The 24,912-nt window shown below is 42.8% G+C and overlaps 1 protein-coding gene across 5 annotated transcripts in view; it reads left to right on the forward strand.

Annotated features, from left to right (window-relative positions):
• The window catches only part of ARHGAP24 (Rho GTPase activating protein 24), a 230,871-nt gene that overhangs the window by 122,389 nt on the left and 83,570 nt on the right, over nucleotides 1-24,912 (forward strand). Inside the window, exons 1-2 of one of the 5 annotated variants that reach the window (XM_054825407.1) lie at nucleotides 20,073-20,319; nucleotides 20,890-21,165. The exons of 2 other annotated variants lie outside the window; for them this stretch is intronic. The gene's annotated coding sequence lies outside the window, so the exon portion shown is untranslated. Of the gene's footprint in view, nucleotides 1-20,072; nucleotides 20,320-20,596; nucleotides 20,615-20,889; nucleotides 21,166-24,912 lie in introns of those variants that run through there. 2 more of the 5 variants (XM_054825408.1, XM_054825410.1) reach the window with 2 other exon arrangements.

Raw genomic sequence — 24,912 nt, forward strand, 5'->3', positions numbered from 1 at the left:
AAAAATATGTTGCTATGAGCTGGGGAGAGTCTGTGCTTTATACTATACTGTCTCTGTACATGCACCTATAAAATTCCATTTTAATTAGGATATGAGTGTAAAAGGGAATTCTGAAGACGAGTAATGCCTTGCATGTGTCTGGGAGGTTTTATTATTACGCTTATGAAGTTGTTAATTTTTTTAGTTGGTAAGTTCCCCCTCAGGAAAAGATGATCCTTGTTTCCAAGCCCTTTGTCAGTGTTTTCCCCACCCCCTTGCAGCAGCCGGCTGACTATCCTCAACACACCTGGCTGCAAACTTAGTCTGTATACAAGGAAATTGGGGTGAGATGGGGGGGTGTCCAGTCTGGAAATCTCTGCTGAGAAAGTAGCTGGCTGCACCAGTGTAGTTGCAAAGTGCATGAACCTCTGTTTGTGATGGCATTATAGAGCATGGACTGAAAGTCAGTCACCAAAAACCTGAGTACATCATCTTGTATGTGCGTGAAATAAATTTTGTAGTTTCCCAAAGTTAATGAAAACACAGAGCAGATCAGGGACAGTGGCATGCTTTCCCCTCTGGCATGTCTGTTCCCAGAACTGCTTCAACTCTGGAATTGTCATGGATGCAGCCATGGCAGGTCATACTAAACTAGTCCAAAAAAAGGGGAAGCTATCCACTTGGAGACACATTTTTCCCATAAGTCTTTAATCATAATAACTGTAAACAAACTCTGACCTGGAAAAATCTTTTCATTTTCTTTTTTTTCCCTTCGAGTGTGGGAAGAGAAGTCCCACTCCTTAACCTTTGTGCAACCACATATTAATCTAATTTCCTACTCATCATGACCTAGTGATTTGGAAATTGCAACTACGCTTAATTTGATTTCTCTTCCTATGTTTTTGTTGTTTCCCCTATTCTTGTTTTTGGTTCAGTGCTGGTTCATTAAACTTCAGTCACAAATACCAGCTGGAGGGCACACAGCTTGTTGTCATTTCAGCTAATCAGATGTTTGTAAATCAGAAGGGGTTATTGCATGCACACATGAAAATTAGGGCTATCTCCTATTGTTCCTTCCCCTTTTTGGGAGACTTTGGCCAATCACTGTTTTCTCGTTATGTTGTCCCACCAGGATACTTACTCTTTAGAGAGCTTAGCATAATAATACTCTTTTTTTTTTTTTTTTCCCCTAGCTGATTTAAAAAGCTGTGCCATCCTCTATTCCCTGCTGCTGCTGCTGTCCTTGTGCAGTATTCTGAAAGTTAGCACAGGCATACTAGCATGTTAGAAGGCACCTTATGTTTTGCTGTGATTTCAGACAGCAGGTATAATCCAACTATTGCATCTAAGATATGAGAGAGCCAGTAGATCCATGCTTAGTCATATATTTATTTTTTGTATTTTATCCCTTAATTGAAAAAATAAGATAAAAATAAATTGGTGTGAGAAGAAAATGTTTTGTATTCCTTCCTGTAAGAAATGCTGTAAATTGCAGTTAAGCTGTCAGGTAAAATGGCAGTAGTTTGAGTGATCAGCAGCTGCCACTAGCTTTGTTTTAAACCATTAAGAGCAAATGTTCAGATCTCAAGAGATGTTTTAACTTTCCCTTAGCAGAAATGTTCTGGGAAAATCAGAAACTTTTGCTGGTTTAAATTAAAAAATAAGAAACAAATTGAGTTATGGGTTATGATAGGCAGTTGACACAAATGTTTTTTTAGGGACAAAACCCCAGAGGTGCACACCTCTTGAAGAGGGAGGACTTTTTTTCCCTCAAATGTCTTCCATGTGCTAGAGGCTCCACAAAAAATGTTCATTTTAAGCATAATATTAGCAAGACTTTGATTAGCACAATACCTTGAACTCCCTATCACCGCCTAGCATAACATCTTTACCCATGCCTATGTTTAATTGCTGCAAATCCAGCAGTTCCCACGGCTTCTTATGAATTCTTTCCACTAAATTTGCTGAATCTTGGAATTCAAGCTATCAAAAACTGCATTTGTGAAAGTAATGAATCTTACATCACAATAAATCCTGAGTGATTTAAGGTTGCTTCCTTAACTGTTTTCCATCTTCTACCTTCCCTTGCAAGTTTTCAAGTTTTCTGATTGGGTTTTTTTTTTTCTTTGACCTTTTTTTTTGGTAGAACTCTGCTATCCCATCTGCAAGGAATATTATTTTTTCTGAAGACTTTATCGCTTAGATTGAAGGACAACATCATCTCAACCACGCTGGTTTGTTCCTTTGCAATAGAAGGGGGCTTTCTTCCTCAAAACTTTGCATGAGTAAAAATGTTTCTATAGGCCTTTCAAAAGTCATAGTGGAGAAATTTACAATTACGGAATTCTTGTGACCAGGGTGTACATCCTGAGTATGCTGACACGTGATTGATGATAATTTAGATTATCTCTTCACATTCACATTGCTGTATATATATATACGCACTGAAAATTCAGTGGCCTAGTGGCTCCCAAAGGATTTGACTGCATAATCAGGTTCACTGTACAGCTCAGCAGTCTCTAAACCCCAAAGTTCAATAGGTGTCTTGTTCCTCCAGAGTATAAGTACCAAAGAAAGTAAAAACTTAGGAAAATTGGCCTGACTTCTTTCAGAGAAATACAGTGGTGTGGAGACATGCTTGTTCTTTCTGTGAAGTAAAACAAGATGTCTCTGAGAGGTTACTCTGTCCTGTATCGATTTTTTTTTCTTTTTTTTCCTTCTTCCTTAAAATAAATAAGAACAACTTGAGCTTTCTAAAACTCTTACTGGAAATATTTTCCCCAGAGATCAAGGCAGTGTTTGAATGAGTTTCAAATTAACAAAAAAGCCCCTTGCTAATATCAATTAGCTAAATACCCATTGTAGTGAAAAAAACCCAAATGAGTGTTGAGCCTGTGAATGTATTGTATTTCCTTACCTTGTCCAGCACAAAGCAGGTAGTAGTTTAGATGTCTTGATAACTGCAGGCCTGGGAGGGATCTCCAGCAGCAGGTCAGTTAACTGCATCGCGAAGCAGAACCAGCTCTGTGGGTCACCCTAGAAGTAATGAGTTGCACAGGATAACAGTGGAGAAGTAGCAAGGGAGTATCGGCTGCGTGGGGATGGGCAGTGTTGAGGTACGTGGACTGCCGCTGGAGTACCCCATTGCCCATTTTCCGCTTGACAAGATGCTTTTCCTCTCCCACCTTTTGGGAGCAGAGCCTGCGGTCTCTCCATGCGCGTGTGTTTGGGGCACCTGCCCCTGCCTGGCTCCTTTGTGAGGCTCAGCCTTCCTTGAACTGACAGTGGCGTGTGCATCCTCTGCACCTGGGAAGTTTTGGGGGAAGATACAGATGGTTTTTAGACCTGTAGGGGTGTGTTAGAACCCTTTCATGAGGCATTTGCTTATCCCATACAAGATCAAAACAAGGCAATGATGATCCAAGTTCACTTTACTTACAGCTACATTTGAGGAGTGCACTGCAGCATATGCTTCCCTACACTCATGTCTTCCTTTATTACTCCCAGTTATGTACTCTATACAGTATCCAAAGAAATTACTGCTCAGTTATTTCCCAGCAAGGGTAATTCTTCTGTTAACAGACATTGATTCAGATGGTTATCCCTACATCAAAGCTAGGACAACTGGATGCACATCTACTTAGAGGAATTATCTTTAACTCTGTTATTAAATTAGTGAAACAGACTATACAGGGAGCAAAACTGGGTACCATGCCACTTACTGCAGATGCATAATGTTTCAAGTCATCCATCTGCCCTTAGTGCAAACAGATATCACATTAAAATGGAGGAAGATTACATTTTTAATTGCTCAACATTCATCTTTTTCTTGAAACATTTATGGTTCATGGAACATTTATACCCATTTATGCTAAGAAGCAATTATAAAATAAGTGATTGCACAAGTTCTTAGTTTTCTGAGACAGAAGTACACAGTTGTGTTCAGTAAACTTGAAACTAAAGGGATAACTTACCAGCTGTCTTAGAGACACGTGGGCATCTCAGCATTACCTCCTATTAAGCAAAAAGGCACTCCATCTTCTCTAAGAGCTGAGTACAGTTGGATTTTGTTATAAAATAGCTAAGAATAAGTGCTTACTAAGGAAGGAATTACTGCTGGTGAAATTATGCATAGACAATAACCAGTCCCTAATTCATCAGGGAACTTACTCCATGTTCATTTCCTTTATATTGGCCCTTAGTGCATTAGCTTTGAGCAGAAAAAAATTACTGTGCATACAGGGCACAATTAGGGGATCTGTGATAGCAGAATAATTAGCAGTCTGTGAATCCTCAGTCTGGAGCACGGACTTGCTCCCTTACAGCAATAGATCTGGGCTGGACCAGCCTTTTAGTCCTGCCTTTTTAGGTTTTAATCCATCTGCCTTTGAACTGCTCATCTCCAGGCTCCCTCAAAATGAAACTCTTTCCTGGGCTGAAAAAAATCTTTTCTAGCTCCTAAAAATATCCAGTCTGTGTTTCCTTGTATAAACTAATAGTTCATTTCCTCTTTCATTGTGTTGTGGGCATGGCAAACCCCACCTGCTGAAGTGAGGGGAGGCTAGGGCCAAGCCAAGGCAGCTCTGATGATAAGCAGTATCTTAAAACCCAAGTGTGAGAACGTTCAGAAGGAAGCTGCTCATTTGGCGGTCTTGTGTAAGCGCATGCTTAGATAATGTCAAATGACATGGCATTTGCTGGTTTCCAGCTAAGTATGAGCAATGAGACGTTCCAAGGTGGGTGTAAAAGGAAAAAGAGGTTATACAGTAATTGTATAAATGGGTTTTCCAGGATCAATGATGTTAAAAGATGCTGAAGATCCATTCAGATCCTTTTAAGGTTTTGTTTGTCTTCTTTTTGCACCTTCCCTAGTGCTATAAAATATAACTTTACATTTGCAGCTTGTGAATCACCTTAGCATGGACCAGGTTGTTTTTCAGCCTCTTCTTATGTTTTAATATTCACTTGAAATCAGGTGAACTACTTACTGCCTAATTGCTTTAATTTGCATACTGATAAACTGAAGTGATGGTAACTGAGTTTGAAATGCTTTCTGAGCAATTCTTATGGAAGACAGGTAATATCTCTGTTAACATTGCTTTCATAAACTATGGTTGTCTTTGAGCATCTCAGATTCAAAGAGCTTTTGCATAGAATCACAAAAATGAGAAAATTTATTTACTCAGCCTGAAATGGTCTTTGTTCAAACAGGCAGGTCTCTGGTAAGAGAGGATTGAACTTCTGCGTGGTGCCTTCTTTAGAACTTGACAGCCCTGATTGTTTCTTTTGAAAGCTCCTTACCCTTCTTCATTGTGTGGCTGACCCTCCAACATTCCTGTGTGCCTCTGGCTTTTTGAACAGTATTTTGAGATAAAACTGTTCACTGTGATACATTGCATATTTTAGTCATTGGAAGTGTCACTTCCCTAGCTAAAAAATAAAATGTTACCCCATCAAAATGTAGTATTTTCTTACACCAATTCAGATGACCTGTTCCATAAACAGAGTAGAGTCACATTTGCTTTAAACAGTTGTGTTGACCCTTTGACATTGCTGGCAATTACTTTGCCCTCATTGGTAACCGGATTGCTTTTTGTAATGCATATGTTTCAAAAGCATTTCATTAATATTTTTCAGTCCCCGGGGCAAAAGCTAACTGGCACCTCTGCCCTCCCTTGTCCAGATCTGCTCTGCACATAACAGGTTGATCATGCACGCGTTGTGCCTCTGGTTTGGATGCTCGGGTGCATTGTGAGACTCTTCTGTGCACCTGCATATTTCACTTTATCATGGACGCTCTTGTTGCCACCAAAATGTGGATTATGATACAGGCCTTCCCTTGTCTTAGCCAAGATGATCTCCAAGTTCTTTTTTCCCCGTGTTAACTTGTGACTGCAGTCTTTCATGGGAATCCTGAACAGATAAGATGAAAGAAAATGTAGAGAAAGGCCTATTTAAAATTAAGGTATGCTTTTAATCATTAAATTTTTTTCTCCTCAAATCCTAAAAAAGGCTGCCTATAATCATCTGACGTTTTCTCAAAGCAAATGACTTTCACCAAGAAACTTGGCTTACACTGCCCTGCAGAGCAGTCAAAGGAGAGGTAATATTTACCAGATTTGACATGAGATATCAGTAGGAATGTAAATAGTGTAGTCCTTCAAAAGACATCGTAATCAGAGCAATCATCCTGCAACTTTGATAAATATACTAACATCTGTTCTGGTGCCATTTCTGCTGTACAGACCTGCCATTAGGCATGGACAGGAAAGGGTTTTAATTAAATGAGCAGATTGACATGTTAAACTTTGATAAGATTGTGCCATCTGGGTGGGTTATATTTGCAATTCTCTCTACAGCTTCTTAGATTTAGGGTATACTTCAGCGATGCCCTGGTTATTCTCAGGAAGATGCACTGACCCTAGAGCAATGGGGTTACTAAACCAAAATGTCAGGCTATTAAGTATTTGCAACGATGTATATTGCAGCATTCTTTTCTGAGCTGCATACTTTTTCTTTTGTGAGTTTGGTTTTGTTGTTAGGTGTTGTTTTACTAACGCATCGCTACCTAGTGCTAGCCACAACTGCTGCTGTAGATTGGAGGTAGTACAAGTGTCGTGGTTCAGCCCCAGCCGGCAGCTGAGCACCATGTGGCCACTCGCTCACTCCTCCCCGCCGTGGTCAGATGGGGAGGAGGGTGGGAAGACAAAGGTAAGACTCGTGGGTTGGAATAAGGACAGTTTACCAGGACAGCAAAGGAAGAGAAAAATAACAACAACAGTACTTAGAATATACAAAGTTGGTGATACACAATGCAATTTACTCACCCCTGGAGCCCGATGCCCAGCCTGTCCCTGAGCAGCAATACCTCCTCACCAGCCAGCTCCCCCCCTTATATACTGAGCATGACGTGGTATGGAACACCCCTTTGGCTAGTTTGGGTCACCTGTCCTGGCTGTGTCCCCTCCCAGCTTCCTCTGAAAATTAACTTTATCCCAACTGAAAACCAGGACAACAAGGTATATGAAAATTATTTATTTACTGTAACTAAACCTCAGTCAATATGGGCCACAGATTAAGAAACATTTAAGACGTGCCTATGGTGGGTTGACCCTGGCTGGAGGCCAGGTGCCAACCAAAGCTGCTTTATCACTCCCCCTCCTCAGCTGGACAGGGGAGAGAAAATATAACAAAAGGCTCATGGGTCAAGATAAGGATAGGGAAAGATCACTCACCAATTACCCTCACAGGCAAAACAGACTCAACTTAGAAAAAAATTCATCTTATTACCGAGAAAACAGAGTAGAGCAATAAGAAATAAAACCAAATCTTAAAACACCTCCCTCCCTTCTTCCCGGGCTCAGCTTTACTCCCAAATTCTACCTACTCCCCACCAGCAGCACAGGGGGACAGGGGATGGGGGTTGGGGTCAGTTCATCACATTATGTCTGCTGCTCCATCTTCCTCATGGGGAAGACTCCGCACACTCTTCCCCTGCTCCAGCATGGAGTCCCTCCCACAGGAGACAGTCCTCCACGAACTTCTCTAATGTGAGTCCTTCCCATGGGCTGCAGTACTTCACGAACTGCTCCAGCGTGAGCCCCTTCCACAGGGTGCAGACCTTCAGAAGCAGACTGCCCCAGCATGGGTCCCCCCATGGGGTCACAAGTCCTGCCACCAAACCTGGCGTGGGGTCCTCTCTCCATGGGTCCACAGGTCCTGCCAGGAGCCTGCTCCAGCATGGGCTTCCCACACAGCCTCCTTTAGGTGTCTCCACTTGCTCCAACGTGGAGTCCTCCGCAGGCTGCAGGGGAATCTCTGCTGCACCATCATCCTCCATGGGCTGCAGGGGGACAGCCTGCCTCACCGTGGTCTTCCACAGGCTGCAGGGGGGTCTCTGCTCCGGTGCCTGGAGCACCTCCTCCCCCTCCTTCTTCACTGAGCTTGGTGTCTGCAAAGTTGGTTCTCACATCTTCTCACTCCTCTCTCTGGCTGCAAAAGCTGCCTCTAGGTGGGTTTTCTTTTTCCTTCTTAACTATGTTATCACAGAGGTGCTACCACTGTCACTGATGGGCTCGGCCTTGGCCAGCAGTGGGTCTGTCTTGGAGCTGGCTGGCTTTGGCTCTGTCAGACATGGGGGAAGCTTCTAGCAGGTTCTCACAGAAGCCACCCCTGTAGCCTCCCCCGCTACCAAGACCTTGCCACACAAACCCAAGACAGTGCCTTAACCAAGGCCATGTTGCTGACACTGTCTTAGCCAGCTGCTCCTATTCCTCAGGGTGGAAGAATAGTGTGGCTGGTGGAGAAGGCAAAGTCTGATGCTGGGGAGCTACTGCCGATAAGAGACTGCATTTTTACTGGCAGTGTAGTATGGGAGGCTGTGCACGAGCTGCCTGTGCGGCTGTTGCTGTGCAGACAGATGACTGTCCACTGGTACAGCCACTATTGCTGAGAGTTTCAGATAGGCCAGAACAGCCATGAAACAGAGATTAATAAAAAGCCACATTGTTCATCTAGTTATTTTCTGCTAGCAAAGTGTCATTGGGTTTATACAAAATAGCTTGCGAAGATTGCTCTTAATTCAGATGGAAATTGATAAGTAAAATTTTGCAGTGCTTTAAATGCATAACGTGCTGAGTGTATTCAGCCTATGCTTTAGTATTTATCATCCCTTCAATTTGTAATAGATTAGAGCAGGGTGTTTAATATGATGAGACACAGCTATAAATAAAAGGCTTTTATAGGTTCAGAGAAAATCTTTATACAGTTTAATTGTGTAGACAGGTTCAATTTCTAGGAGGGTGAAGAGGGAAATCAATTGATAATTCTAATCCAGAATCAATTTTATTTAAGTTTTCAAAACATGCTGATCCAACTTTTTCATGCAACAGTCTGTTTCAGCTGAAGTAGCAAGTGCGTTGTGGCTGGTGTATTACTTGAATTGGGCTCCCCCTTACACAGAGCTGAAGTAACTGGTGAACAGATGAAGCCTTTTGGGACCTGGTACTGCTATACTGGTATTGACCTATTTAAGCTCAGGTAACTATCTATCTGTCTGCCAACATTCTTATCTCTGAGTGAGATCATCCTCTTTCTGCTGCAGTATACCAGCTGATGCTAAAAGGTGCTGTTGAAAAATGCTGCCTGCTTCCTGCCTTTTCAGCTGCAGGATGGTGTCTCAAATGTTGCAGGAACCTAAAGGAAAGGATTTGTCAGGACTTAAAGAGATTTAAATGTCTGAAAAGGTCTGAATGACTGCATGGGAGGCTATCGATAAAATCTGGTAGTCCGGATAGAGTGCAGGAAAATAGCTTCAGACTATCTCTTCCTTGATAATGGCAGTTGATAAAAATAGTAAATTTTACTTTAGTTTTTATGTATCCAGTTTCTTCAAAATACAAAAAGTAGGAACTAGGTTGTCTTTGACCAGCTAGGCCACCTATTATCCAAGAGGTAGCAAGCTTCCTGGCAAATGCCTGCAACTTGCACTGTTTTTCATCTCAGTTTTTGTGTAATTGCTGTAGGCGCAGGAATTTGTTGAGCTGTTTCAATTTGAAGGAAGGATGTCAACTAAGGTGTGTTTGTAAATCCTAATGATGCTGGACTGTAGCTGATCTAGTACATCCAAGGACATGAAGTTCTGTAAGTGCTGTTTGGCTGTAATACCATGCCTGTGCACAGATTTTGTCTGGATAGGCTTTAAAAAGAAAGCAATATGAGCATCAAATGAAGAAGTCATGTGCTACTAAATGTGGGTATAAAGCCAAGGAGGGGGATAGAGAAGGATACACAAAATAAGGGAAATTTATGCTTCTAATAGTGAATGCAGAACTGCAGTTTGCAACATGCTGCATTTGTAGTATTAATGAGAAATTCATGTATGCTTTTTAAGTACTCTCACTCTAGCTGAAATTATTGAAAGGATTTTTACAGGACAAATCCTGTGCATCATACTGTGTCTGAAGTTTGCCCCTTAGTGTATGACTGCACTGGTTGGAAAAGTTTTCATTATTTATCCTTCAGTAAATAGTACTGGCTCTTTCCAAATGTTATTAAACAGCTATGTCTCCTGGTGTGATAGCGTATAGGATATAGATAGGTGCAGAATACCTGAGCCACGGCTTTGTGGGTGCTTGTACTTGTGGATTGTGTGTGTGTGTGTTTTATATGGGGAGAATGATCCTCCTTAACACAGAGTTGTGTTTGATTTTGCTTAGTTCCTCGAAGTTCCCAACATGCTTGTAATAGACACAGATACACATAGGATATAGCAGCCTTCAAGGTGTTTTGGCTCCTTGGCGCTCCGTAAGGATTACGCTTTTGGGGTGAAAGAGAAAAGAAATTGTGCTTTATCTCCGTGGAAAAGTGTGCAGTTGAGGGAAGTACAGGGAAAAGTTATCCATACAGCGTAAGGCCATGCAGAGCTTGGAAGTATATTGGATTGGTTCAGGGGTGATTACAGTATAAAAAGTCACGTTCTTGTTTCCCAAAGGAGGAAGAGAAACTGCATCTTGTGTTCATGTCCACAGGTGTCAGGGTTGCAGTGAACCTCCTGCACAGGTCAGGGAAGCACAGCACAGTGGAAGGTTCTAACAAGCCCTGACAAAGTAAAAAGCCCATAAATACCATTAGAGCTGTGATTCCATGCCCAAGCCTCTGTTTGTGTGTAAAATACTTCCTTCATGGAGTGTTGGCAACAAGCCTAGATGCTTTCTGACAGGGCTCTGCTCTTAGCATGCTGTGATCCTGCCCTTTGGAAGATACTCATAACTTCTTTCTTCTCTAGCCTGGACTGACCAAGAAATTAGGGGTTTTTTGAGTAGCTGCTAAAAGTTGTGCAGCAAGTGTGACAGCTTAGCTCCAACAGTCAGCAAAAATGGCCTGTTCAGGTAGGAGGCTCTTTGGAGTGGTAAATTCTGGGATTCCTCAGGGATGCCCACTCCATACTGCAGCTGAGCAAGCCAAATTGGAAACAAGATCACGGCTATCCCCCATGTTCACTGCAGAACAGGAGTGTGTCTGCTGAGGGCATCTCTACCCTGGGCAAAGCAAATATGTAATTTATTATTTATAGCCTAGTTAGTGATGGAGCAGCGCTTGTGGAGTAAGTGGTGGCAATGGCTAGAGAATGAATGTATTACATTTCCATTCCTGGAACTGCCTCTCTCAGGTCTGTTTTAGATATTTCACTGTTGCCTCATTGCATTTGTTTTGTTATCTGTGGAAAGGGGATACAAATATTTATCTACTTACTGCAGCCTAGAGGAATAATCTGTTTATGTTTATGTAACTCAAACATTTTATTAGCATTAGCCATAGGAATAACTGTTCTTTTGTCTTAGTCCCTGGAAGACAGTAGTTAATACCCAGTAGACTCTTATTATTTTAGGGTTACCTATGAGGGATATGGAAAATGCGTATTCACTACTCTTGTCTCTGCTTATTAATGGCACAAAAGCACTTTTGTGGACAGAAGTGAGATTTCTGCCTTCTTCCTGTGTTTTCCCTTGCCCTTTCTCAAAGTTAGAGCAATGCAAAGTACAGAAATGTAGCTTTACCTTCCAGCTTGCTGTTGAGTCCATGTTTTTGGAATAACCTACTGATCCTAGCTGTCAAGTTGCATCTGATGTGTCTGTGTGTGAGTTGGGAAATGGTGATGAACAGCTAATTCTTGCCCCCTTCCTCTTCTGGAAGCTTTGGAATAAATATAAGCTTGTATTACTCCATGCTCTAATGGGAAAGGAACAGTGTTTTGATCTCCTGACGGAGGCCAAATTACAAAGGATAAGAAAGGTCTCTACTGGGATTGATGTTGTAATTTAGGAAAACTAACAGGGCCCATATGTGTGATTTGTGTATTATTAATATTTTATAAATTAGCTGTAAGTCACATTTTTCTGTAGGACCTTTGGAAGTCCCACAGATGATATAAAAAGACAAAGCACTTTTGAGGAAGCATGTTTTCACCTTCTCAGCAAAACAGTGGTTATCAGCATCTAATTTAGCAGAGCCCAGCAGAAATGATAGTATTGCCAAGTGTCTCTGAGAGTTGGCAGGTACCAGAAAGAATACCCAGAAGTTTTAAGAGAGTAGAGACTCAGTGTGTCTATTCTTCTGTAAGCCTTTCTGTTCAGAACAAGAAGAAATCACAGGACAGAGTCTATCCTCCACATGTGCCCTGCCCTTGGCCTCTTTTATTGAGCTGGGTATCAGAGGTGCTAGTGATTACAGTCATTTTTATGGTGATGCTTCTCCAGCAGCTACAGGAGTGAAAGCACCATTTTGTTTCATTTGAGCTACTTCGCAGGTGTCAGGCTATGGCAGGTTTCAATCATTTCAGACCAGGGTTGTGTTTGAACTGATGACCCAGGAGGAAACAGCTTTAAACAGCTGGATTCATAACTGTGGTATTGCAGATGAACCGTATCACCCTGGTGGCACATGTCACTGAGCTGTTGGAAAAATTGCTGGGAAACAAACCCTGTGACTTGCAGGATGTCTGTGTTTCCCAAAGGCAAAGAGTTTGAGAAGTTTCGTTTTCCATGTAAGAGCAAGTAATGTGCTTTTCTGGCTCACCTAGAGGGTTATTTTTCATGATCAAATCTCAAAACCATGTTAATCTTCAGAACCTCTGCTTATTTTCTGATTTCCTCCCTGGGTTTGAATCCAAGACTATGCTGTTACCAGCATTTCACTTTGATGTAGAGGGAGACACATGTGGAACAAGCATATGGCCACTTCTCAGCATATGTATGACAATTTTGCTTAAGCACATGAGATACCAAAATCCATACTTGGTTACATCAGACAAGACATTAATGGCTCATGTAAATAAAGTGCCAAGTTACTACTACAGAGAATATACTGGAGACTACTGCAGAGAATATACTGGAGTATCCGTCTTGTCTCTCATGCTCTCCTTGACTCAACGTTGATGTGATTGTGTAATAAGTCTTGAATCCACATCTAAGCTTTCTGAATTCCCCATTTAATTAATATTTTTTGTTTACTCATTTTTTTTAAACCAAGCAAATAACAGCCTGTGTTTGCTTATGTCAAGAAGACAGATGCATCACACAAACACCATACTTTCCCAGCATCAAAACTGAAAGTGAGCTAATGTCTGAAGTGCAATTTGCATATAGATTTGTGTTTATGAACCTGTGCATTTCAAATGAAAAAACATATAAGAGGAAGATAGAAAATATGTTGTCCTTATGGCTTACAACAGCACAGTAATTTTTTTTCTGATGTTTTCTTCCAGACCTGCTATAACATTTCTTGTGTTTCCTCTTCTCCTTAGGAGTAAGCTCTTTGAAAAGTAGCATATTTTGGCAATTCTTTCTTGTGACCTAACTCCTGGAGAGGGTTTCTCTAAGCTGCAAGGCAGAACAGCAGCCAAAAATGTAATTGGGCAAGTTAAATGGTTGTGCAGCTGAGAGCCCTTCACACAGTACAGCTGACAGAAGCTTCCATGAGAAGATGTCGGCATGCCATGTTCAGAGTTATTTGGGCATCCCTGCGGGCTGCATGAATATAACCAGTTCAAACCCCAAATGCACAAACATGCGGAGAAAGGCTCATTTCTTACATATCAACTGAATTGGATTTGGACTGCAGTGAAGTTGGAAGGAAATGGAGGAAAGCACTCGGGAAGATTTATTCCTGTTAAAATATGCAAAACCAGATGCTGCATCTCTATCTCATAGGAAATAATTTTTGTGCCTGATTCTCATTTTCTGTGATTGTAATCTTGTCTCCCTCTTGGTATGTCCTTTAGTTTGCAGTTATGGCTGTGCGTGTGACTGACTTTTTCACCTGCCCATGGAATGTGTATAGCACAGTTTTATGCAGCGTGGTAATCGAAAGAACAGTTCAGCTTCTCACAGGAATGTCCAGTACTGTCTATCATCGTAATGCTCCTTTTAGTAATTTTGAAGGCCAAGCTGATAGCTTTACTTTCAATAGAGATTATTTTATTGACAATGAGAGAATTGCTCATAATGTGGAAGGCAGACCCAAATCTGGATATCCCTATGTTTTCTAGGGGTTTTTAACAAAGAACCCAAAGTGTTCTTGTCACACTAAATTCAGTTGGGGATTGATGGATATTTTAAGCAGTTGGGGACTGATGGGTAATTTAAAGATTCCCCTCAGTAGTATTCTGTGAGTGCCTACACTGCTTAGCCGTCTTCCTTCATACCTCATTCTTTAATATATATGTGATCATATTATTAAACATATGTCATAAACCACTAGGGATATGCTGGACAGCTAAATTTACATTAGCATATGATCCTTACAATTCACATTTCTGGGTGTTGCTGCCTTTTTGCATGGGTGTAGCCCAGCTGGCACCTCTGAAACTGTTCCTGCCTTAAGCTACTAAAACTGAAGGAAGGAAGAGGCTGGGGTCCCATTTAAGCATGCACTGTGAAAAAAAAATTGCTTTCTGAAGGCACATGAGGTATTGAAAATAATCCCAGTGTGCTCAGTTAGTCTATTCAGTAATAACAAATGATCTTTTCATTGGGATGTTGGAAACAGGAAGCAAATACTTTAAGTGGCAGACCCCGGACCTTAGAGCAGAAATTACTAAGCAGTTTGTTTCATCAGGTAAGAAATGCTGAGATGGTCCTAGGGAAGAAAGCAAAATGTCCGGCAAAACAATCCCCCTCAGCCAGCCAGTAGGAGAGGAAAACTTGTTAAACAGTCTTGGACACAGGGAGCCGCAGTCAGGATCGTGACATTTGCAGGCAGCAAAGTTGTTAAGTTTTGCGTCTCCCTGTCCCTCCCCTTGTTCCCTGCCCACCTACACACACAGCTGCTCCCTGCCTGGGTGGCCCTGGTGTCAACCAATGTCCAAAAACTTCAGGAACGCAGCCCCAGAGTGCTGTGGCCAGTGCTGGGGCAGACACAGAAACATGTGCCTTTTACAAAAGATTGCTCTAAATATTCCCTGGTGCGACAGAGAGCAGAAGTGTGAGACAACAAAGGGAACACAGAGAGATTTCTTGCCTTTTCCATGAACTGCAGGAAAGGTAGAAGACTTTTTATAGTGTAATTTTTATTGAGGGAATGCAGAAGTTGAGAGTCTGATCTTTGATGTAGTGCACCTTGTGAGGCTATTGACTTGCTTAGACGAAATGTGTAATTCACCAGTAACAGACACAAATGGTGTTTATCATCATCTTGAATTGCTGTGCTTGATCAGGAGCCATGTAACTCCTGTGCTCTAGAAACTATTTTAAAAAAGCCCTTCTCTCAAAAAAGGCTAAGGTAGCCTAAGTGTAACTCATTCTTTTGCTTTTACACAGTGTGAAGACTCAAGGTTGTGGTTTGGACACAATAGGTTTTAAGCATTAGTTGTGCGCTTGTTGGGTTTTTTTTTTTAGTTTCTAGTCCTTCAGAATATGGAATTATGTTCTGTATTATGCTTTACACTTTTAATCAGTGATTAATCTTCGGGTTTTGGTGGCGTTATCTTCCACAAGTCATGTTCCCACAGTATCTACCCTATTTCCTATATGTAAGGTGTAAATACACACACCCAATTAGAAAACTGTTGGGGAACAAAAGCAGCATTGCAGAGCTACCCACAACAAATTGCAGAGTCCACTTACCTATGGATTCGAATATCACTTTGCAATGTTAATGATCCATTCTGTTGGTTTTGATAGTTTTTCAGGTCAGCAAATTGAACCATCATAGCAAATAGAAGTAATAACTTCTAAATTTGTACTGGGAGCAGCAATTTAAGTGGTGACCACTTGCATTCAGAGGCTTCGCCTTTGAGCACTGGACAGAGCAAGCGGCCAGGGAGCTCTGCAGGCTCATGGCATGGCTTTTCCCTGGGCTTCTTCATTGCTTTCCCAAGCCCAGCTGATTTGCTTAGGTGCGGTAGCAGAGGATTCAGGCTGACCCGACTTGTAAAGAGGAATCCTACAGCATGAAGCTTTAGAGGCTTTGTCTCAAACAGTTAAAAAGTGGCCACTGTTTTCCAGAGTATTCTTGGGCCTGGGAGGTGACTGTTCTTGCTCAAATGCTTTTGACTGAACTACACCGTAGACTTACAGGCTGGCTCCCAACCAAATTCATCTTGCAGTCTGTCCCACCACTATATGGGACCACTATACTCTAAGGGATTTAGGTGGATGTTCAGAAGGAATTTTCCTCAGAAGGACAGAGAGGTTTAACCTCAGCATTTCCAATGACAGATGCCACATACTTGCTGTGATGTGGTTCAGCTGTCTGCAGGGCAATCATGTGTTCAGTGGTGAACTTCTCTTAATCTTGGCAACTATTGTGCTGTATTTCCACTCTTCCTTCCCTGCGTAGTGTCAGCCAATGTCTGACTGCTTGGGCAGTGGCTGCCTGTTGAATATTTACATCACTGGCCCGCTGTTAAATAGGAGAGGTGAATTCGTTACAAACAATGCTGAAAAGGCAGAGGTTCTCAATGCTTTCTCCACCTCTGCTTTTATCAGCCCGGTTGGGCCCCAGGCCTTAGAACAAAAATCCAGGTTGATGCAAACACCGTCAGTGAAGGAAGAGTTGGTATGCAAACTGTTACAGGAGCTTGACCTTTACAAATTGATGGGCCCTGACAATATCGACCCAAGGGTGTTAAGAGAGCTGGCTGACGTCATTGCGAGGCTGCTCTCCATAATCTTTGAGAAGTCGTGGAGATTGTGGGACATCCCAGAAGACTGGAAGAAGGGTAATGTCACTCCCATCTACAAGAAGGGCTGAAAGGAGGATCCAGGAAATTACAGGCCCATCAGTTGTATTTCAGTCCCTGGGAAAGTTATGGGACGAATCCTCCTGGGGGCTATCACAAGGCAAATGAAGCACATGATCGGGAAAAGCCAGCATGGATTCACCAAGGGCAAATCGTGCTGGACAGGCCTGATCACCTTCTATGACAAAGTAACCTGCTTGGTTGATGTGGGGTGAGCGGTGGACATTGTCTACCTGGATTTCTCCCAAGGTTTTGCTAAGAGTTCCTCACAGCCTCCCCCTAGAGAAATGGATGTGTTACGGTCTAGACAAGTGGTCTGTGTGGTGGGTGGGGAACTGGCTGACAGGTGGTGGTAAATAGCTCCTTTTCAAACTGGCAATCTGTCAAAAGTGGGGTTCCACAGGGATGAATATTGGGCTCAATGCTGTTTAATATCTTCATAAGTGATCTGGATGATGGGATCAAGTGTAGCCTGATGAAGTTTGCTGATGATACCAAACTGAGTGGGGAAGCAGACACTTCGGAAGGGAGAGCCACCCTGCAGGAAGACCTGGATAGGCTGGAAGAGTGGGTTAACAAGAACCTTACGAAGTTCAACAAGGACAAGTGTAAGGTCTTGCACCTGGGAAAACATAATCCAGGAGTGCAGCACAGACTGGGATCTACCTGGCTAGGGAGCAGCTCTGTGGAAAGGGACCTGGGGGTCCTGGTGGACAAGCAGCTCAATATGAGTGAACAGGGTGCTGCAGCAGCAAAGAAAGCCAACAGGATGCTGGGTTGCATCAACAAAGGCGCCACCAGCAGAGATAAAGAAGTCATTATCCCACTCTACTCAGCACTTATCAGGCCACACCTGGAATACTGTGTTCAGTTTTGGTCCCCACTATACAAAAAAGATGTGGACAGGCAGGAGAGGGTCCAGAGAAGGGCCGCAAAGGTGATCAAAGGACTGGGAAGCCTGCCTATGAGGAAAGGCTGAGAGAACTGGGTTTGTTCAGCCTTGAGAAAAGAAGGCTTAGGGAAGACCTTATCACCATGTTTCAGTATTTAAAGGGTGGCTACAAAGAAGATGGAGACTCCCTTTGCACAAGGAGTCACATGGAAAAGACGAGGGGTAATGGCTACAAGTTAATCCTGGGGAGATTCCAACTGGACACAAAAGGAAAATTTTTCACAACAAGAACAATCAGCCATTGAAATAATCTCTCCAGGGAAGTGGTGGATTCCCCGACATTGGACACTTTCAAGATTCTGCTAGACAGGGTGCTGGGCCACCTTGTCTAGACCATGCTTTTGGCAAGAAAGGTTGGACCAAATGGTCCTTGAGGTCCCTGCCAACCTGGTATTCTATGATTCTGTGATCACCCCATCGATGAATACACTGCAGGAGAAGCAGCTGCAGAAAGCTGGCTGCTCAGGCCTGGGGGACAGGTAATGTTTGTAGTTCTCTTGTCACCCCTCTGACCAGGTAGAGAGTTGTGAATTATTGAGAAAAACAATATTGAGTGGGATACTTGCTCAACATGACTGCAAGAGGCTGTGACCTGGGCTGCGTTCATATTAATGGCAGCATTCCCCTTCATTTTGGTAAGGGAAGGAGCTGATGTGTAGCATTGGAGTATGATGTATTGGGAGGGGAATATTCCCTTTCTCTGACTTCACTGGGTGCAGCTGGCCCTCAAATGTGTTTTGAAGTAGTTTCTCATTAGGATCAACTCATGGGAAGTAACAGATGGTGAAGTGAGGCTAAATCAGTGAGAACTTTGTGCTCTATTAATGCTTTTTCTCTATATAAATAATAGCTGGGGAGTGGAGCAGGAATGAAGACACTGTTATGTTTTTGGCTACCTCTGCTGCTGTGTAGATGTTATATGCTGCCTTGCAGTATGTTTTGTCAGCAACAGAAAAGAGTAGGAGGAATTTGCCAGCCCTTTCACAATGGCAAAAATATTGCTGTTCTACTGCAAAACAAATAAAATCGAAGCAATGCTCAAAGACATATGAGGGGAAACAAAAATGTGGGAGACAATTTTACATTAACTGCCAAACCATCTTGGTCTTTTCGGTTTCAACTTCTTCCTATGAAAATCAGTGAAACAAACCAAAAACAGTGTCTCTCCTCTGATATTCCCAGTAACTCTCCAACTTTTTAGGGTTTACTTCCGTCCTAAAATCTTCCTTTAAAATATATGTATCTATAGATTTCTCTTTCTCTGTGTGTAGGGGTGTGTGTGTATATATGTAAATATGTATGTATGTACAGTACTACTCTAACCTGGAGAGCTATTTCTGGAAAGCTTCTCTGACAGTGGCAGTTTATTTGTTGAAGTGAAGAAATAATTTTCTCGTAAATTTATCCTGACTTACAAAGTCACTAAGTATAGTGTGTAGCACAGACTAAAGATATGGATGCCACCTTCTCACTGGTGTATATTATGTGATAGAGTCTGGATTTCTAGATGCTTTTACAGAGTAATGTCCACTGGCAATAGTAAGACTTAACTCTCTGTGGTTCAGATGTCCTGGCTTGCTGCCAGGTATTCTCTGGTGCCCGCTTCACAACTAAAGCAACTACCAGGAGAATGATTGTGGCTTTACCAGCCTTTTAAAATGCCACAAGTGGTTGTTCCCAGCCATCACCTGCCATCTCATTTCTTGGCTTATCCACCTGTGTGCCACAGTGTGAACATGTGTGAGTCTCGTGTGCGCTGACTGGAAGTTTTGCATCTAAATCTGCTTCTGGGATCCCAGCTTGGACCTTGGCAGCAGTGCTGGCTTCTGTGTCTTGAATGACATTTTTGCAACCTTTGTCTTCAGTAAATGTTTTCAGGCCACGTTAAAGAAAAGCTTTGTAAAAATAATTCCCTTTGACATTTTTTTTTCCTGGACTTGTCAACATATGCCATAAACTTTCATATGCAGCGTCCTTGTGGGCCACTTTGTACTCTTTTTCCACAGACCTTATTAACAGCCCTGCAGGCTTGAGGTGTTAGCCAGTTTCCCATGCTAGTACTAACACTGCAGTGGAAGCAAGTGTTTGAACAAGTAAAAACAAACAACACAAAACCAAAAAACCCAACAATGTGAAACTTTGTTTTCTTGGGGGCATATGGATCTCTGAACAGCTCAGAGACTACTAAGGAGATATACATCCTCCAGGGATCTTTTATCATAAAAGCAGCTCAAGTGACTCACTCTTTCCCTGAGGATATTCTTAAAACAACTTCCCTCATTTCGTCTTTTAGCAGTCAGAAACAGGATTTATTTTGTGTCATCTTAAAAAAAACCCAAAAACATTTTGAAGAAAGTCAATAGCCATATTTCCAGGAGGATCTGGGCTATAGTTATTATTAAAGGTCTGTACAGCTTGCTAACGCATGGGTTGACTGGCACTATGTTCACTCAAGCAAGTGCTTCAGCGAAAAATTCAGCACTATTTTTAGTTCTGTTACAACAAACCACTTGATTGTAAGGCCTGGGGAACTGCGACATTGCGATTGCAAGGGGTCTGCTGGAAAAGGCAGGAGGACAAGACATGGCAGCGTGCTAGCTACGCCAAGGACTCCCAGCTGATGCAGAGAAGCACACATCACAAGCAGGTATTTTAAATCATTTTGTAACCCTTGCTCTGCCCACGAAATGAATTTGCTGGTCAGAGACAGGGCATGAAAGCGTTAGCTGGCTTGCTCTATCTGCTCCTGCCCTTAAAGATTTCATTCCATAAATTCCTGTCCTGACCGTCAGCTTTTAAATCGTCTCTTCTCGTTTCCTAGCCTTTTCTGGGATTTTACAGGATCTTGGGCTAGTTAGCAAATGACAATAGCAAAACAGAAATAAGTTTCCCAAAGCGAAGGCATTCTGCTTTTAAAGAAATACAGCCGTTTCGCTGCCTGGGTGAGTAGCCTGTGACAAGTACTACAATCCATTCCTCTCTTCTAACTGTATTAACTTGTAAAAGAAAATAGCCTGCCTTTGACCAGCCAGCCGGCTGAGGATTTGATCAGACCCGACTGGGGGGTGGAGGGTTTGCTGGCAAACTCTGCGCGTGTGTGTCTGAGTGTGTGCGTATGTACACGCGGTGCCTGGCGCGACTCGGCTCTGCCCCAGTGTTGTGGTCTCCCTCTGGCAGCTCTCCTGACCTCCGTTTGTCCCCGCGGTGCTTTCTGCAGGTCGGTCCCACGCGAAGGAAGCTGGTCCTGGGAGGTTTAGCGTCTGCTCCTGGCGCGTCTTGGCCCCACGTTCGCGGCCCCCCAGCAGCACCGCGCCCTGAGGGGCAAGGAGATTGCCATTCTTGGGCGATGGAGTCACGGGAGACACTGCTGCCAGCAAGCAGATAGTGGGAGCGCGGGCAGGGCTGGCCGCTCCTGGCAGTCCCAGCGGCACTGGCTGTCGCGCCAGAGGTGCCCGCGCCGGCGCTGACTGCTGCCAGCGTGTGCTCGTGCCAGGTGAGAGCTCAAAGCTTCAGATTTATTTCGTTGACAGACACCAGTACGTGCTGTGTCACAGCCTGCTGTGATACTGCCAGGGAGATGAGCTGTTGGATTTCTGCAGCATCCTGCCTGCCTTCCTCGTCGGTTCACAAGAGTTGGTGCTGTGTAACAGCTTCTTAAAGTGTGCTTTGTTTTGAGAGAGGATTTCAGCCTGCTGGTCACACGGGAGCTCCCAGCTTTCACAGGGTGCTGGAGCAGCAGCTGGACTTAGGCAAGGAAACTTTTACATATGTAATATACCTTGGGTAGCTGGCCAGTACTTTGCTGTCTTGCATTTTCACCCTTTTGTTTTAACTCGGTTGTGCAATGTTTGCAAATTCCTTGTTTCAGAGTCAGCTTCAGACTTCAGGGTGAGCCTTGATGCAGTTTAGCTACGTTGCTGTGTTTTAAAATAACTACTTGTATTGTACCCTTAATGATACCATTATCTTAAAATAGCATGACTTGCCGCCTCTTTTGAGTGATTTGGTAGAGAATGCCAGGAAGGGGAACTGTTGAATTCCCATGAACTCTGTGTTTAAAGATCCTGCCTAGCTTTCAGCATGCTGAGCTGTTGCAGCCTCCTCTGTGTACCAGAAATGGGTGTTACCAAAATGCACTGTTCTTGCACTGCTCTCTGCGCTGCTGTGGTCATGTTCTCTGCCTTGGCTGCACTTTAGGTGCATTTGAAAAGGCAGGTGAAGTTTCATAATGGCGTTTTCAGTGTATTCCTGCTAGATGTGTGCATTTGTACGTAAACCGTGCAGATGGTACAAGCAGAGTAGCTATAGCATGTGTTGGCATGAACTGAGTTCAGATAATTAGCTAATCATCAGTCCAGCTCATATGAGATTAGATAATGTTTTGGGGCTTGTTTAAAAAATATTCAAATATTAAAATTTAAATACTCTGTTTTGTTATTATTGATTCTGGCCAATCCAGATTTTTATCCTCCAGAAATAGTCTTCAACGCTGATTGCTGAGTTGCCAGTCTCAACACTGATTACTAAAATGAAGGCAAGTGGAATGAAGAGTCAGTTACTCCATGATCTGAATTCTGAGTCTGCTTGGTCTAGAACTCATTATAATTTCTCAATAATTAAGATTAATTAGTTGGGTTTTCTTCTGGAAAAAGTAAAAGTGGATGAGATTTCATTAAAACTTCAATGACAAATGTTTTAGTGCTACGGCAAATAGCACTTACCTGGGAGATGCTGTACGTATCTGTCAAGATTAAAGCTTATGGTGATCAAATGCTTGAGCTTTACCAAACTGCTGGAAAGGTTGACTGGACGTTTCTTAATCAGCGTTGTATCTTCCTGTCTTCCTCCTCCTGTTATCCTGAGTGTTTCATGGGCAGATACCAAACAAACCGGTTCTGGAAATATTCACCAGTCTTAGTACCATATTTGCATTTGCACAAAGGATACTTGTGCACAATACAGTCCATAAAACTTTTTAGGTGAGCGATACAGTTCATAACTGGTATGTGCTAGAATCAGCCTGGCACAGGAGAGAGTCTATATGACTAACTACATCATCTAATCTTGATATTCTTGTACCTCTGTATTGGAAAGACATACGGCCCTCAAAGCAAAAGACAAAGTCCATTACCTCAGCGATACTACAGTTATTCTTAACTACCTACAGTTGTTGTCAACTACTCTGCTTGAAGACAGACCAAAATAGCAGCAGTTGAGTTGGCTTTTGGTAGTCCAGATTGTGCAATATGAGAGGTAAGAGGAAGGTAGTTGTAATGCTCCTGACAGCTGTTTTGAATTGAGCATGTGCTTACACAGTATTTGGATATAAAATCCCTTCTTTCTTTTCCCCCAGACCCTTTAAGCCTTTTAATTAGGTCAGTGAGTGAGATGCTGTGCTGCCGGTCACCTGTCATGCCCTGAGCACAGCCAGAGAAGGTAGTACTATGGAATGTGTTGTAGCACCTCCGCTCTGGAGCTTCTTGTGGATATTACAGAGCTCCCCTCCCCTGCTCTGCAGATGGCCTGCTGCTGCCTCTTGCCCTCTCTTTCCAAAATGGGGTTACGCTTGTACTTTAACATCTGTGCAGGCTCAGAGACAGGGCAGAAATGTTAGTTCAAGGAGATGCAGTATCTTTCTGGCTTTACCGTCCCAGTTGGGATGAAAAAAGTTATGGATTGCACATAAGCTCTGCACCTGGTATCTCTTGCAGGCTATAAATCGGAGTGATGCAGCTCAAAAGCAAACTGTGAAGTCTGGACTGAGTTTGTCATTTAAATGTGAATTCAAAGAAATATTGGTTTCTGAGCTATTGGTGAAGATGAGCAGTTGTCAAATTCATTCTTTTTTTATGTACTATAAATGCAGAGCTGTAAATCACAGTTACATAGGCTGGTTTAAAACTAGTTTCTATTTTTGGTTGGGTTTTTTGCCCTGAACTTAATTACCTAATTTTAACTATAAGTAGCTTATTAATTAAACTTCATTTTGTAATGAATCCAGTTCATCCTTCTTAAGCCAAGTCTGATACGAAACCAAACTCATTCTAATCCTTAAATCATTAAATGAAGTCATTGACTGTCTGTCTGTGAATGTCAGATGGTAGCAGAATACTGAGGTACTTAACCTGAACGTTATCCATAGACTGCAGGTCCCTCTTATTCCAAGACACAATTATGAAGTGCTTTAATACAGTGCATGTAAAAAGTTGCAAGTTCTCAGCATTCATTCCTGCTGGCAGAGGAGCAGTTATAACCTGCTCTTGGGAACAGATCTTCTGAAAAATATCTTTTTGATTTAACAATGAAAGTAAGTGGCAGACTTTCAAAACGACCAGGAACACATTGGGGTCATTCAGGTTGTGACAAGAGCTGCTCTATGGTGCTTCTGAGAACCTTCCCCTTTTCCAGGTAGGCAGATAGATTCTTAACTTCTTCTGAAAACCTGACCCCAGCTATGGGAATGGCACTCTTGAAAACATGGCCATGAATTTTACTGTCAATTAAAAAGTAATGTTGTTTTCAGGCTCTCAAGAGATTTCCCTGTCTGCTGGTTGGATGTCAGAGTGCTGAGGACTGAACTGTGGGTTTCCAGGCTGTGTGCAATGGGCATCTAAGCTCAGAAAAAAGAGAACTGCTGACTTGATGTGCGCTGCTCCTACCCTCTCCCAAGGGCCAGCACCGAGCACCAGCTGCTGCAGCGCTTGCCAGTGGGGTGCAGGTTTCCTAGTTCAAAGCTAGCCCTAGCCGTTGTGACAGCTCTCTGGCCAGGACCAGGCTTGTCTCTTCAGTAACATCCTAACAACCCCACAGGTCACCCACAAAGTACAGTCACTAGGAGGGGTGTCTGGCTGGGAGGGATTGCTTAAGGAGTTGGTGTGGCAGTTCTGAGAATGTGCAGATTGGATAAGACTGCAGATCAACGCTATTGGTAGCTTGTAAAGGTACCGAGCCAGACTTGGAGATATTTGTATTGTTGTTATCTGTTTCCTGGTGCTCTTCTTGGATAATACCATCTTTGCATGTAGCCGATTTGACCAGTGCACTTTTCAGTCCATCTGGCAGCAGAGTGAAAAGGTGGCCTCACTTGTACACAAAAATAAAAAGCCCAGCTTCTGTGGATGGGAAAGATGTCAGTCAATGAATGCCTGAATTGACATTTTACACTTAGCAATAAATAAAAGTGAGGGAGCTAGAAGCAGCAAAGAATGTTTGTTAAAAACAAGTATCATATGCTGGGGAT

Source organism: Grus americana, chromosome 4 (genome assembly GCF_028858705.1).
Source record: "Grus americana isolate bGruAme1 chromosome 4, bGruAme1.mat, whole genome shotgun sequence".
In the NCBI taxonomy this organism is placed as follows: domain Eukaryota; kingdom Metazoa; phylum Chordata; class Aves; order Gruiformes; family Gruidae; genus Grus; species Grus americana.